The sequence below is a fragment of the Pelodiscus sinensis genome, unplaced genomic scaffold (genome assembly GCF_049634645.1).
Source record: "Pelodiscus sinensis isolate JC-2024 unplaced genomic scaffold, ASM4963464v1 ctg83, whole genome shotgun sequence".
NCBI lineage: Eukaryota > Metazoa > Chordata > Testudines > Trionychidae > Pelodiscus > Pelodiscus sinensis.
In genome coordinates, this window is record NW_027465848.1 from 1 (window position 1) to 12,275 (window position 12,275).

General features: G+C 62.2%; 1 long non-coding RNA gene across 1 annotated transcript; it reads left to right on the forward strand.

The window, feature by feature from the left end:
- The first annotated feature begins 88 nt into the window (after positions 1-88).
- LOC142823733 (uncharacterized) lies at positions 89-3,465 on the forward strand. Its single transcript, XR_012898881.1, has 2 exons — positions 89-2,790; positions 3,127-3,465. It is a non-coding gene; the product is annotated as an uncharacterized LOC142823733 (long non-coding RNA).
- The last annotated feature ends 8,810 nt before the right edge of the window (positions 3,466-12,275 follow it).

A 12,275-nucleotide genomic window follows, 5' to 3' on the forward strand; every position in this document is an offset into this window, starting at 1 on the left:
TCCTCCCCATGCTATATGAGACGGTACTGCCTTTAAACCCCCTAACCTCCCCGTACGTACGCGCGCACACACACACACACACACAGACACACACACACACACAGACACACACAGACACACACACACACATCTTGCCTTCTTATCCATCCATGGCTTGAATGGGAACGCTACATGTTTCTTAACCTCACAGTTCCTCATCCTTTGGCTGAGTTGCATTGCATAGAATTGTCTGTCCATGTGGTAGGGTGATCCCTCATACAAGGTGATTGCTTTGCTTGGGCAACACTCACACCAAAGAGCAGTTTTCGATTTGTGAATTGTTCACACAATGGAATCAGGTGGCTAGAGACCTTCATCTGACACAACACTTCCAGCAGGCCATGAGGCCTCTTTTAGTACCAAGGCCTGTGTCAGCTCAGAGGCCACCCTCAACCTCAGCGAGCTACAGAGCCACTGCTTCTCCAAGAGGCATAGAAGCCTCTCTCCTTTGAACACACCAAAGAAAAGGTCTCGCAAGAGCAATTGTGACTGTGCTAGGTCTCCAGGAGACTCTTCTTACTCCTCCAGGAACGATGGCCACTGCTCGTGTTCAGCCGCTTCCCAGTGCAAGATAGGGATTTGAGAGGTCCTATGTCATTGACTCCAGTACCAGCCCAAGAGCATCCATTGAGTCGGATACTGACAAGGGTGATGCTGATGTTGATTGTGCCCATGTCGGCAGCATTTCAGGTGGTGGACCTCCTGCCTTTGCATCACGAGCTCTGCTTTGGTTCAGGACTTCTCCAAAGCTGTGTCATCCATAGCTTTGCTGTATAGAAAGTCTGCTGAACCTTTGGGTCTGTTGGTGCCACCTCCTGATGTTCTTGTGGAAGTGAATCTGGTGCCAGGCTCAGCACAATGGTCTGCACTGGTACCAGAAAACTCTTTAGCACAATGCGTTTTGAGCACCCAATATTGCTGTGGTGGCACTTCATGCCCTCCGCCTCTGCATCATCTGCTGCTTTGGTACCGCTGCTGACTTTGGTACGGGTGCCATTCCCAGCACTGGAGACAATGGAGACCTACTCCATGCCAGCTGTGCCATTTCCACCATTCCTCCCCGGCTTTGCATAAGTCATCTCCCCGGGACTGGTTGATTGCGCTCTCAGGGCTGACTCCAGTCACCTGACCTACACCTGGAACTGTGCATGTAGTGGCATGGTGTAGTACGGTCACTGATGTAATAGGGCAAGATTTACTGTCATGATGTCCTGACAAGTCTGGCTCCGTCTGTGATGATAACCAGAGGGCTGCTTGCCTGTGTGCTCAACCATGTGTGCCATGTCAACTTGCCCAGTTTGTCCCCACCGCAGACGCTGAGAGAGCCCCCAAATCAGATAAGGATCGAAGGTGCACAGGCAGGTTTATTATTGAGCGAAGTGCAGTCATGGCTGTTAGTGCTCCATTGAACCACTGTGCGTATGTAATTCATAAAAACGGACTCAGCACGATCAGTGGGAGATCCCACTGCCCCCCAGCTGGACAAAGACTGGGCTGTCCCCCAAGACCCCACTTTATATACAGGTACAAAAAAGTTAGTCATTTCTGACGTCGTCAGGTGACCGCCCTCTGACGCTACTTGGATACCGCCCATCGCCCTGCACCTCGTCGTTTCATTAGCACATCTCTGCCCATCATGCTGTCATTGTAGACCAGAGGAGGGGAACCTTTTTTGGGTCGAGGGCCACTGACTCAGAAAAATCAGCTGGAGGACCCCACACAAGTGGGAAGCAAAAAGCACCCCCCTCACTGTGGCTCCCAACTGAGAAGGAAAAAGACACTCCCCACATTTCCCTCACACACCATGCTGGGGGCCCCAGCCTAGTACATTTTGTATGCTCCATCCCCACGGTGGCGGGAGGGGGCGGCTGGAGCACCAACGTGGGCTTCCCACTGCTAGGAGACATGTATTCCATGACCGACCCTCCATCTTCTCTGCATCAGTCGATAGGTGCTCTGTGCGAAGGAACTGAGGGCCAAGGTGACACCACATAATTATAGCCAGAGAAGGTGGTATGGTCTTGAGGTGCGAGTTCCACCCCCTGCGTATGCTAATAGGCAAAACTTGCTGGCCTCAGTGCACTGAGCTATAATTGCAGTAAGTATGAATTTTGTATTGTGCCTCGACCAAGTCTTCAGCTTGGTTTTGAGATGACCATTTTGCAATCAGATTGTCAGAGGTGGTTGAATGTGTCCTATAGATAGACCCAAATGCCTCAGCTCAAATGTATGTATAGGCTGCTGTGCTTTCCTAAGTCCCGTTGACTTAGTGTTTTCAGCTGAGAGAGACAGACACACATGCCACCTCACCCCTCCAACACCTTGCTGAGAGTGTGGAATTCATCGAGTTGAACTAGAAGTAATTCTAGACTTCACTTCTTCCATCTTGCTATTCCCATTTCTGTCAGTGGCTAAGTTAACTCCCGTGAGTTATGCAAGGTCACCATTTACAGCTGTTTGAGCACCACGTGTAACTTGCTTCCCTAATTAATATGTTAAGGAGAGTTGGGTCTGGTTAGGGCAGGTATGAATTCCTGCCACAGCACTTGGTAAGGAAAGGCTGGATTCCTGTCATCTTCTTACCCAGCTATTGTTTGTGTAATTCTTTTGTAAATGTAAAATCAAGATTACTTTGTTTTGGTTCCAGTCAGGTACATCTCCATGTAATCAGCCAGGATTTTGATTCCCCTTGCCTTAAAAACAAAAAACACTGGAATTCTTTTACCACCGAGTACTTCTTAAACTCTCAAGGTAAAAAACTTTATAACATTTGCTGCAGACATTGAATTTGTATCGTTTTAGTATATTTTCAAAGGTAAATTCTTAACTGTGTTAGAAAAAGTGGAAGATCCCACTTAGGATTGGATTTTGGGCAATATTGGTTTTCTGATAAAAATAAGCATAGCTTTTGATTGGGATAGACTCATCTATTTCCAGGGGGGAGATTTGGAGAGAGAATTGGAGTGTTGGGATAGAACAATCCTGTTGTGCAAGGGTAAAATACTGTATAGGTAAAGCAGCATGCACTGACTTCAGAGTGCGGAGAGCACTCTGTCTCCTGATGCCAACTGTTTGTGTTTCTTTCAGATGTGATAGAGATGGTAAAGACCAAAGGAAAAGTTCTGGTTAAAGATGGGACCTGTGAGCTCCTCAAGTTGCCCCTCAGATGTCACATGTGCAAGCAGCACCTACCTACCATCCCACAGTTAAAAGAACATCTCAAGAAACATTGGCCAAAGTAACTGTAAACATCACTGTAAATCTGACCAGTCTAGAGCTAAAAACAATCCCCCAGAAAACTTGTTTAATCAAGTTGAATAGATTTTTGTTTTAGCTGCTGGAAAGATTCTTCCCTGGGGAAAACAGCATACAACTTGACATTTTGTAACAACTTTTTAGAAGACAAATAAAGCAGCCTCAGGGTCAGTATATAGTGGATTCATTGTAGACTGTCAGTCCTGCAGCCTAACTGGCATGTCTCTGAAAGGTTTTTCTAGAAATCAGTGTGGATTATGCGTACACAAAATCTGCTAAACCCCTGATACAGATTTAATGCACTGTAAAGCCAGAAGCGACTGTTGGTATCATCTAGGCTAGGGATCAGCAACCTGTGGCTCAGGAGCCATAAATAGCTCACTTAGGAGCCAAATGTGGCTTACGAATTGAGCTCAGCTTCCCCCGGGATTAGCGCCCCCCGGGGCGGGGAGCAAACGGAGAGTGTTTTGTACCAGGGACCCGTCCCCCGGGATTAGCGCCCCCAGGGGGGGAGCAAACGGAGAGTGTTTTGTACCAGGGACCCGTCCCCCGGGATTAGCGCCCCCCGGGGCGGGGAGCAAACGGAGAGTGTTTTGTACCAGGGACCCGTCCCCCGGGATTAGCGCCCCCCGGGGCGGGGAGCAAACGGAGAGTGTTTTGTACCGGGGACCCGTCCCCCGGGATTAGCGCCCCCTGGGGCGGGGAGCAAACGGAGAGTGTTTTGTACCAGGGACCCGTCCCCCGGGATTAGCGCCCCCCTGGGGCGGGGAGCAAACGGAGAGTGTTTTGTACCAGGGACCTGTCCCCCGGGATTAGCGCCCCCCGGGGCGGGGAGCAAACGGAGAGTGTTTTGTACCAGGGACCCGTCCCCCGGGATTAGCGCCCCCGGGGCGGGGAGCAAACGGAGAGTGTTTTGTACCAGGGACCCGTCCCCCGGGATTAGCGCCCCCCGGGGCGGGGAGCAAACGGAGAGTGTTTTGTACCAGGGACCCGTCCCCCGGGATTAGCGCCCCCTGGGGCGGGGAGCAAACGGAGAGTGTTTTGTACCAGGGACCCGTCCCCCGGGATTAGCGCCCCCCGGGGCGGGGAGCAAACGGAGAGTGTTTTGTACCAGGGACCCGTCCCCCGGGATTAGCGCCCCCCGGGGCGGGGAGCAAACGGAGAGTGTTTTGTACCAGGGACCCGTCCCCCGGGATTAGCGCCCACCGGAGCGGGGAGCAAACGGAGAGTGTTTTGTACCAGGGACCCGTCCCCCGGGATTAGCGCCCCCTGGGCGGGGAGCAAACGGAGAGTGTTTTGTACCAGGGACCCGTCCCCCGGGATTAGCGCCCCCCGGGGCGGGGAGCAAACGGAGAGTGTTTTGTACCAGGGACCCGTCCCCCGGATTAGCGCCCCCGGGGCGGGGAGCAAACGGAGAGTGTTTTGTACCAGGGACCCGTCCCCCGGGATTAGCGCCCCCTGGGGCGGGGAGCAAACGGAGAGTGTTTTGTACCAGGGACCCGTCCCCCGGGATTAGCGCCCACCGGAGCGGGGAGCAAACGGAGAGTGTTTTGTACCAGGGACCCGTCCCCCGGGATTAGCGCCCCCGGGGCGGGGAGCAAACGGAGAGTGTTTTGTACCAGGGACCCGTCCCCCGGGATTAGCGCCCCCCGGGGCGGGGAGCAAACGGAGAGTGTTTTGTACCAGGGACCCGTCCCCCGGGATTAGCGCCCCCGGGGCGGGGAGCAAACGGAGAGTGTTTTGTACCAGGGACCCGTCCCCCGGGATTAGCGCCCCCGGGGCGGGGAGCAAACGGAGAGTGTTTTGTACCAGGGACCCGTCCCCCGGGATTAGCGCCCCCGGGGCGGGGAGCAAACGGAGAGTGTTTTGTACCAGGGACCCGTCCCCCGGGATTAGCGCCCCCGGGGCGGGGAGCAAACGGAGAGTGTTTTGTACCAGGGACCCGTCCCCCGGGATTAGCGCCCCCTGGGGCGGGGAGCAAACGGAGAGTGTTTTGTACCAGGGACCCGTCCCCCGGGATTAGCGCCCCCCGGGGCGGGGAGCAAACGGAGAGTGTTTTGTACCAGGGGCCCGTCCCCCGGGATTAGCGCCCCCCGGGGCGGGGAGCAGACGGAGAGTGTTTTGTACCAGGGCCCGTCCCCCGGGATTAGCGCCCCCCGGGGCGGGGAGCAAACGGAGAGTGTTTTGTACCAGGGACCCGTCCCCCGGGATTAGCGCCCCCCGGGGCGGGGAGCAAACGGAGAGTGTTTTGTACCAGGGACCCGTCCCCCGGGATTAGCGCCCCCCGGGGCGGGGAGCAAACGGAGAGTGTTTTGTACCAGGGACCCGTCCCCCGGGATTAGCGCCCCCCGGGGCGGGGAGCAAACGGAGAGTGTTTTGTACCAGGGACCCGTCCCCCGGGATTAGCGCCCCCCGGGGCGGGGAGCAAACGGAGAGTGTTTTGTACCAGGGACCCGTCCCCCGGGATTAGCGCCCCCTGGGGCGGGGAGCAAACGGAGAGTGTTTTGTACCAGGGACCCGTCCCCCGGGATTAGCGCCCACTGGAGCGGGGAGCAAACGGAGAGTGTTTTGTACCAGGGACCCGTCCCCCGGGATTGGCGCCCCCCGGGGCGGGGAGCAAACGGAGAGTGTTTTGTACCAGGGACCCGTCCCCCGGGATTAGCGCCCCCCGGGGCGGGGAGCAAACGGAGAGTGTTTTGTACCAGGGACCCGTCCCCCGGGATTAGCGCCCCCCGGGGCGGGGAGCAAACGGAGAGTGTTTTGTACCGGGGGCCCGTCCCCCGGGATTAGCGCCCCCGGGGCGGGGAGCAAACGGAGAGTGTTTTGTACCGGGGACCCGTCCCCCGGGATTAGCGCCCCCGGGGCGGGGAGCGAACGGAGAGTGTTTTGTACCGGGGGCCCGTCCCCCGGGATTAGCGCCCCCCGGGGCGGGGAGCAAACGGAGAGTGTTTTGTACCGGGGGCCCGTCCCCCGGGATTAGCGCCCCCCGGGGCGGGGAGCAAACGGAGAGTGTTTTGTACCAGGGGCCCGTCCCCCGGGATTAGCGCCCCCGGGGCGGGGAGCAAACGGAGAGTGTTTTGTACCAGGGACCCGTCCCCCGGGATTAGCGCCCCCGGGGCAGGGAGCAAACGGAGAGTGTTTTGTACCAGGGACCCGTCCCCCGGGATTAGCCCCCCCAGGGGGGGAGCAAACGGAGAGTGTTTTGTACCAGGGACCCGTCCCCCGGGATTAGCGCCCCCCGGGGCGGGGAGCAAACGGAGAGTGTTTTGTACCAGGGACCCGTCCCCCGGGATTAGCGCCCCCGGGGCGGGGAGCAAACGGAGAGTGTTTTGTACCGGGGACCCGTCCCCCGGGGTTAGCGCCCCCCGGGGCGGGGAGCAAACGGAGAGTGTTTTGTACCAGGGGCCCGTCCCCCGGGATTAGCGCCCCTGGAGCGGGGAGCAAACGGAGAGTGTTTTGTACCGGGGACCCGTCCCCCGGGATTAGCGCCCCCCGGGGCGGGGAGCAAACGGAGAGTGTTTTGTACCAGGGACCCGTCCCCCGGGATTAGCGCCCCCGGGGCGGGGAGCAAACGGAGAGTGTTTTGTACCAGGGACCCGTCCCCCGGGATTAGCGCCCCCCGGGGCGGGGAGCAAACGGAGAGTGTTTTGTACCAGGGCCCGTCCCCCGGGATTAGCGCCCCCCGGGGCGGGGAGCAAACGGAGAGTGTTTTGTACCAGGGACCCGTCCCCCGGGATTAGCGCCCCCCGGGGCGGGGAGCAAACGGAGAGTGTTTTGTACCAGGGACCCGTCCCCCGGGATTAGCGCCCCCCGGGGCGGGGAGCAAACGGAGAGTGTTTTGTACCAGGGACCCGTCCCCCGGGATTAGCGCCCCCCGGGGCGGGGAGCAAACGGAGAGTGTTTTGTACCAGGGACCCGTCCCCCGGGATTAGCGCCCCCCGGGGCGGGGAGCAAACGGAGAGTGTTTTGTACCAGGGACCCGTCCCCCGGGATTAGCGCCCCCTGGGGCGGGGAGCAAACGGAGAGTGTTTTGTACCAGGGACCCGTCCCCCGGGATTAGCGCCCCCGGGGCGGGGAGCAAACGGAGAGTGTTTTGTACCAGGGACCCGTCCCCCGGGATTAGCGCCCCCGGGGCGGGGAGCAAACGGAGAGTGTTTTGTACCAGGGGCCCGTCCCCCGGGATTAGCGCCCCCGGGGCGGGGAGCAAACGGAGAGTGTTTTGTACCAGGGGCCCGTCCCCCGGGATTAGCGCCCCCCGGGGCGGGGAGCAAACGGAGAGTGTTTTGTACCAGGGACCCGTCCCCCGGGATTAGCGCCCCCTGGGGCGGGGAGCAAACGGAGAGTGTTTTGTACCAGGGACCCGTCCCCCGGGATTAGCGCCCCCCGGGGCGGGGAGCAAACGGAGAGTGTTTTGTACCAGGGACCCGTCCCCCGGGATTAGCGCCCCCCGGGGCGGGGAGCAAACGGAGAGTGTTTTGTACCAGGGGCCCGTCCCCCGGGATTAGCGCCCCCTGGGGCGGGGAGCAAACGGAGAGTGTTTTGTACCAGGGGCCCGTCCCCCGGGATTAGCGCCCCCCGGGGCGGGGAGCAAACGGAGAGTGTTTTGTACCAGGGGCCCGTCCCCCGGGATTAGCGCCCCCCGGGGCGGGGAGCAAACGGAGAGTGTTTTGTACCAGGGACCCGTCCCCCGGGATTAGCGCCCCCCGGGGCGGGGAGCAAACGGAGAGTGTTTTGTACCAGGGACCCGTCCCCCGGGATTAGCGCCCCCCGGGGCGGGGAGCAAACGGAGAGTGTTTTGTACCAGGGACCCGTCCCCCGGGATTAGCGCCCCCCGGGGCGGGGAGCAAACGGAGAGTGTTTTGTACCAGGGACCCGTCCCCCGGGATTAGCGCCCCCCGGGGCGGGGAGCAAACGGAGAGTGTTTTGTACCAGGGACCCGTCCCCCGGGATTAGCGCCCCCCGGGGCGGGGAGCAAACGGAGAGTGTTTTGTACCAGGGACCCGTCCCCCGGGATTAGCGCCCCCTGGGGCGGGGAGCAAACGGAGAGTGTTTTGTACCAGGGGCCCGTCCCCCGGGATTAGCGCCCCCCGGGGCGGGGAGCAAACGGAGAGTGTTTTGTACCAGGGACCCGTCCCCCGGGATTAGCGCCCCCCGGGGCGGGGAGCAAACGGAGAGTGTTTTGTACCAGGGACCCGTCCCCCGGGATTAGCGCCCCCCGGGGCGGGGAGCAAACGGAGAGTGTTTTGTACCAGGGACCCGTCCCCCGGGATTAGCGCCCCCCGGGGCGGGGAGCAAACGGAGAGTGTTTTGTACCAGGGACCCGTCCCCCGGGATTAGCGCCCCCCGGGGCGGGGAGCAAACGGAGAGTGTTTTGTACCAGGGACCCGTCCCCCGGGATTAGCGCCCCCCGGGGCGGGGAGCAAACGGAGAGTGTTTTGTACCAGGGACCCGTCCCCCAGGATTAGCGCCCCCCGGGGCGGGGAGCAAACGGAGAGTGTTTTGTACCAGGGGCCCGTCCCCCGGGATTAGCGCCCCCCGGGGCGGGGAGCAAACGGAGAGTGTTTTGTACCAGGGACCCGTCCCCCGGGATTAGCGCCCCCCGGGGCGGGGAGCAAACGGAGAGTGTTTTGTACCAGGGACCCGTCCCCCGGGATTAGCCCCCCCAGGGGGGGAGCAAACGGAGAGTGTTTTGTACCAGGGACCCGTCCCCCGGGATTAGCGCCCCCTGGGGGGGGGAGCAAACGGAGAGTGTTTTGTACCAGGGACCCGTCCCCCGGGATTAGCGCCCCCCGGGGCGGGGAGCAAACGGAGAGTGTTTTGTACCGGGGACCCGTCCCCCGGGATTAGCGCCCCCCGGGGCGGGGAGCAAACGGAGAGTGTTTTGTACCAGGGACCCGTCCCCCGGGATTAGCGCCCCCCGGGGCGGGGAGCAAACGGAGAGTGTTTTGTACCAGGGACCCGTCCCCCGGGATTAGCGCCCCCGGGGCGGGGAGCAAACGGAGAGTGTTTTGTACCGGGGGCCCGTCCCCCGGGATTAGCGCCCCCCGGGGCGGGGAGCAAACGGAGAGTGTTTTGTACCAGGGGCCCGTCCCCCGGGATTAGCGCCCCCGGGGCGGGGAGCAAACGGAGAGTGTTTTGTACCAGGGGCCCGTCCCCCGGGATTAGCACCCCCCGGGGCGGGGAGCAAACGGAGAGTGTTTTGTACCAGGGACCCGTCCCCCGGGATTAGCGCCCCCTGGGCGGGGAGCAAACGGAGAGTGTTTTGTACCGGGGACCCGTCCCCCGGGATTAGCGCCCCCCGGGGCGGGGAGCAAACGGAGAGTGTTTTGTACCAGGGACCCGTCCCCCGGGATTAGCGCCCCCCGGGGCGGGGAGCAAACGGAGAGTGTTTTGTACCGGGGACCCGTCCCCCGGGATTAGCGCCCCCCGGGGCGGGGAGCAAACGGAGAGTGTTTTGTACCAGGGACCCGTCCCCCGGGATTAGCGCCCCCGGGGCAGGGAGCAAACGGAGAGTGTTTTGTACCAGGGACCCGTCCCCCGGGATTAGCCCCCCCAGGGGGGGAGCAAACGGAGAGTGTTTTGTACCAGGGACCCGTCCCCCGGGATTAGCGCCCCCCGGGGCGGGGAGCAAACGGAGAGTGTTTTGTACCAGGGACCCGTCCCCCGGGATTAGCGCCCCCGGGGCGGGGAGCAAACGGAGAGTGTTTTGTACCGGGGACCCGTCCCCCGGGGTTAGCGCCCCCCGGGGCGGGGAGCAAACGGAGAGTGTTTTGTACCAGGGGCCCGTCCCCCGGGATTAGCGCCCCTGGAGCGGGGAGCAAACGGAGAGTGTTTTGTACCGGGGACCCGTCCCCCGGGATTAGCGCCCCCCGGGGCGGGGAGCAAACGGAGAGTGTTTTGTACCAGGGACCCGTCCCCCGGGATTAGCGCCCCCGGGGCGGGGAGCAAACGGAGAGTGTTTTGTACCAGGGACCCGTCCCCCGGGATTAGCGCCCCCCTGGGGCGGGGAGCAAACGGAGAGTGTTTTGTACCAGGGACCCGTCCCCCGGGATTAGCGCCCCCCGGGGCGGGGAGCAAACGGAGAGTGTTTTGTACCAGGGCCCGTCCCCCGGGATTAGCGCCCCCCGGGGCGGGGAGCAAACGGAGAGTGTTTTGTACCAGGGACCCGTCCCCCGGGATTAGCGCCCCCGGGGCGGGGAGCGAACGGAGAGTGTTTTGTACCGGGGGCCCGTCCCCCGGGATTAGCGCCCCCCGGGGCGGGGAGCGAACGGAGAGTGTTTTGTACCGGGGGCCCGTCCCCCGGGATTAGCGCCCCCCGGGGCGGGGAGCAAACGGAGAGTGTTTTGTACCAGGGGCCCGTCCCCCGGGATTAGCGCCCCCGGGGCGGGGAGCAAACGGAGAGTGTTTTGTACCAGGGACCCGTCCCCCGGGATTAGCGCCCCCGGGGCAGGGAGCAAACGGAGAGTGTTTTGTACCAGGGACCCGTCCCCCGGGATTAGCCCCCCCAGGGGGGGAGCAAACGGAGAGTGTTTTGTACCAGGGACCCGTCCCCCGGGATTAGCGCCCCCCGGGGCGGGGAGCAAACGGAGAGTGTTTTGTACCAGGGACCCGTCCCCCGGGATTAGCGCCCCCGGGGCGGGGAGCAAACGGAGAGTGTTTTGTACCGGGGACCCGTCCCCCGGGGTTAGCGCCCCCCGGGGCGGGGAGCAAACGGAGAGTGTTTTGTACCAGGGGCCCGTCCCCCGGGATTAGCGCCCCTGGAGCGGGGAGCAAACGGAGAGTGTTTTGTACCGGGGACCCGTCCCCCGGGATTAGCGCCCCCCGGGGCGGGGAGCAAACGGAGAGTGTTTTGTACCAGGGACCCGTCCCCCGGGATTAGCGCCCCCGGGGCGGGGAGCAAACGGAGAGTGTTTTGTACCAGGGACCCGTCCCCCGGGATTAGCGCCCCCCGGGGCGGGGAGCAAACGGAGAGTGTTTTGTACCAGGGCCCGTCCCCCGGGATTAGCGCCCCCCGGGGCGGGGAGCAAACGGAGAGTGTTTTGTACCAGGGACCCGTCCCCCGGGATTAGCGCCCCCCGGGGCGGGGAGCAAACGGAGAGTGTTTTGTACCAGGGACCCGTCCCCCGGGATTAGCGCCCCCCGGGGCGGGGAGCAAACGAAGAGTGTTTTGTACCAGGGGCCCGTCCCCCGGGATTAGCGCCCCCCGGGGCGGGGAGCAAACGGAGAGTGTTTTGTACCAGGGACCCGTCCCCCGGGATTAGCGCCCCCCGGGGCGGGGAGCAAACGGAGAGTGTTTTGTACCAGGGACCCGTCCCCCGGGATTAGCGCCCCCCGGGGCGGGGAGCAAACGGAGAGTGTTTTGTACCAGGGACCCGTCCCCCGGGATTAGCGCCCCCCTGGGGCGGGGAGCAAACGGAGAGTGTTTTGTACCAGGGACCCGTCCCCCGGGATTAGCACCCCCCGGGGCGGGGAGCAAACGGAGAGTGTTTTGTACCAGGGACCAGTCCCCCAGGATTAGCGCCCCCTGGGGCGGGGAGCAAACGGAGAGTGTTTTGTACCAGGGACCCGTCCCCCGGGATTAGCGCCCCCCGGGGCAGGGAGCAAACGGAGAGTGTTTTGTACCAGGGACCCGTCCCCCGGGATTAGCGCCCCCTGGGGCGGGGAGCAAACGGAGAGTGTTTTGTACCAGGGACCCGTCCCCCGGGATTAGCGCCCCCCGGGGCAGGGAGCAAACGGAGAGTGTTTTGTACCAGGGACCCGTCCCCCGGGATTAGCGCCCCCTGGGGCGGGGAGCAAACGGAGAGTGTTTTGTACCAGGGACCCGTCCCCCGGGATTAGCGCCCCCCGGGGCAGGGAGCAAACGGAGAGTGTTTTGTACCAGGGACCCGTCCCCCGGGATTAGCGCCCCCCGGGGCGGGGAGCAAACGGAGAGTGTTTTGTACCAGGGACCCGTCCCCCGGGATTAGCGCCCCCTGGGCGGG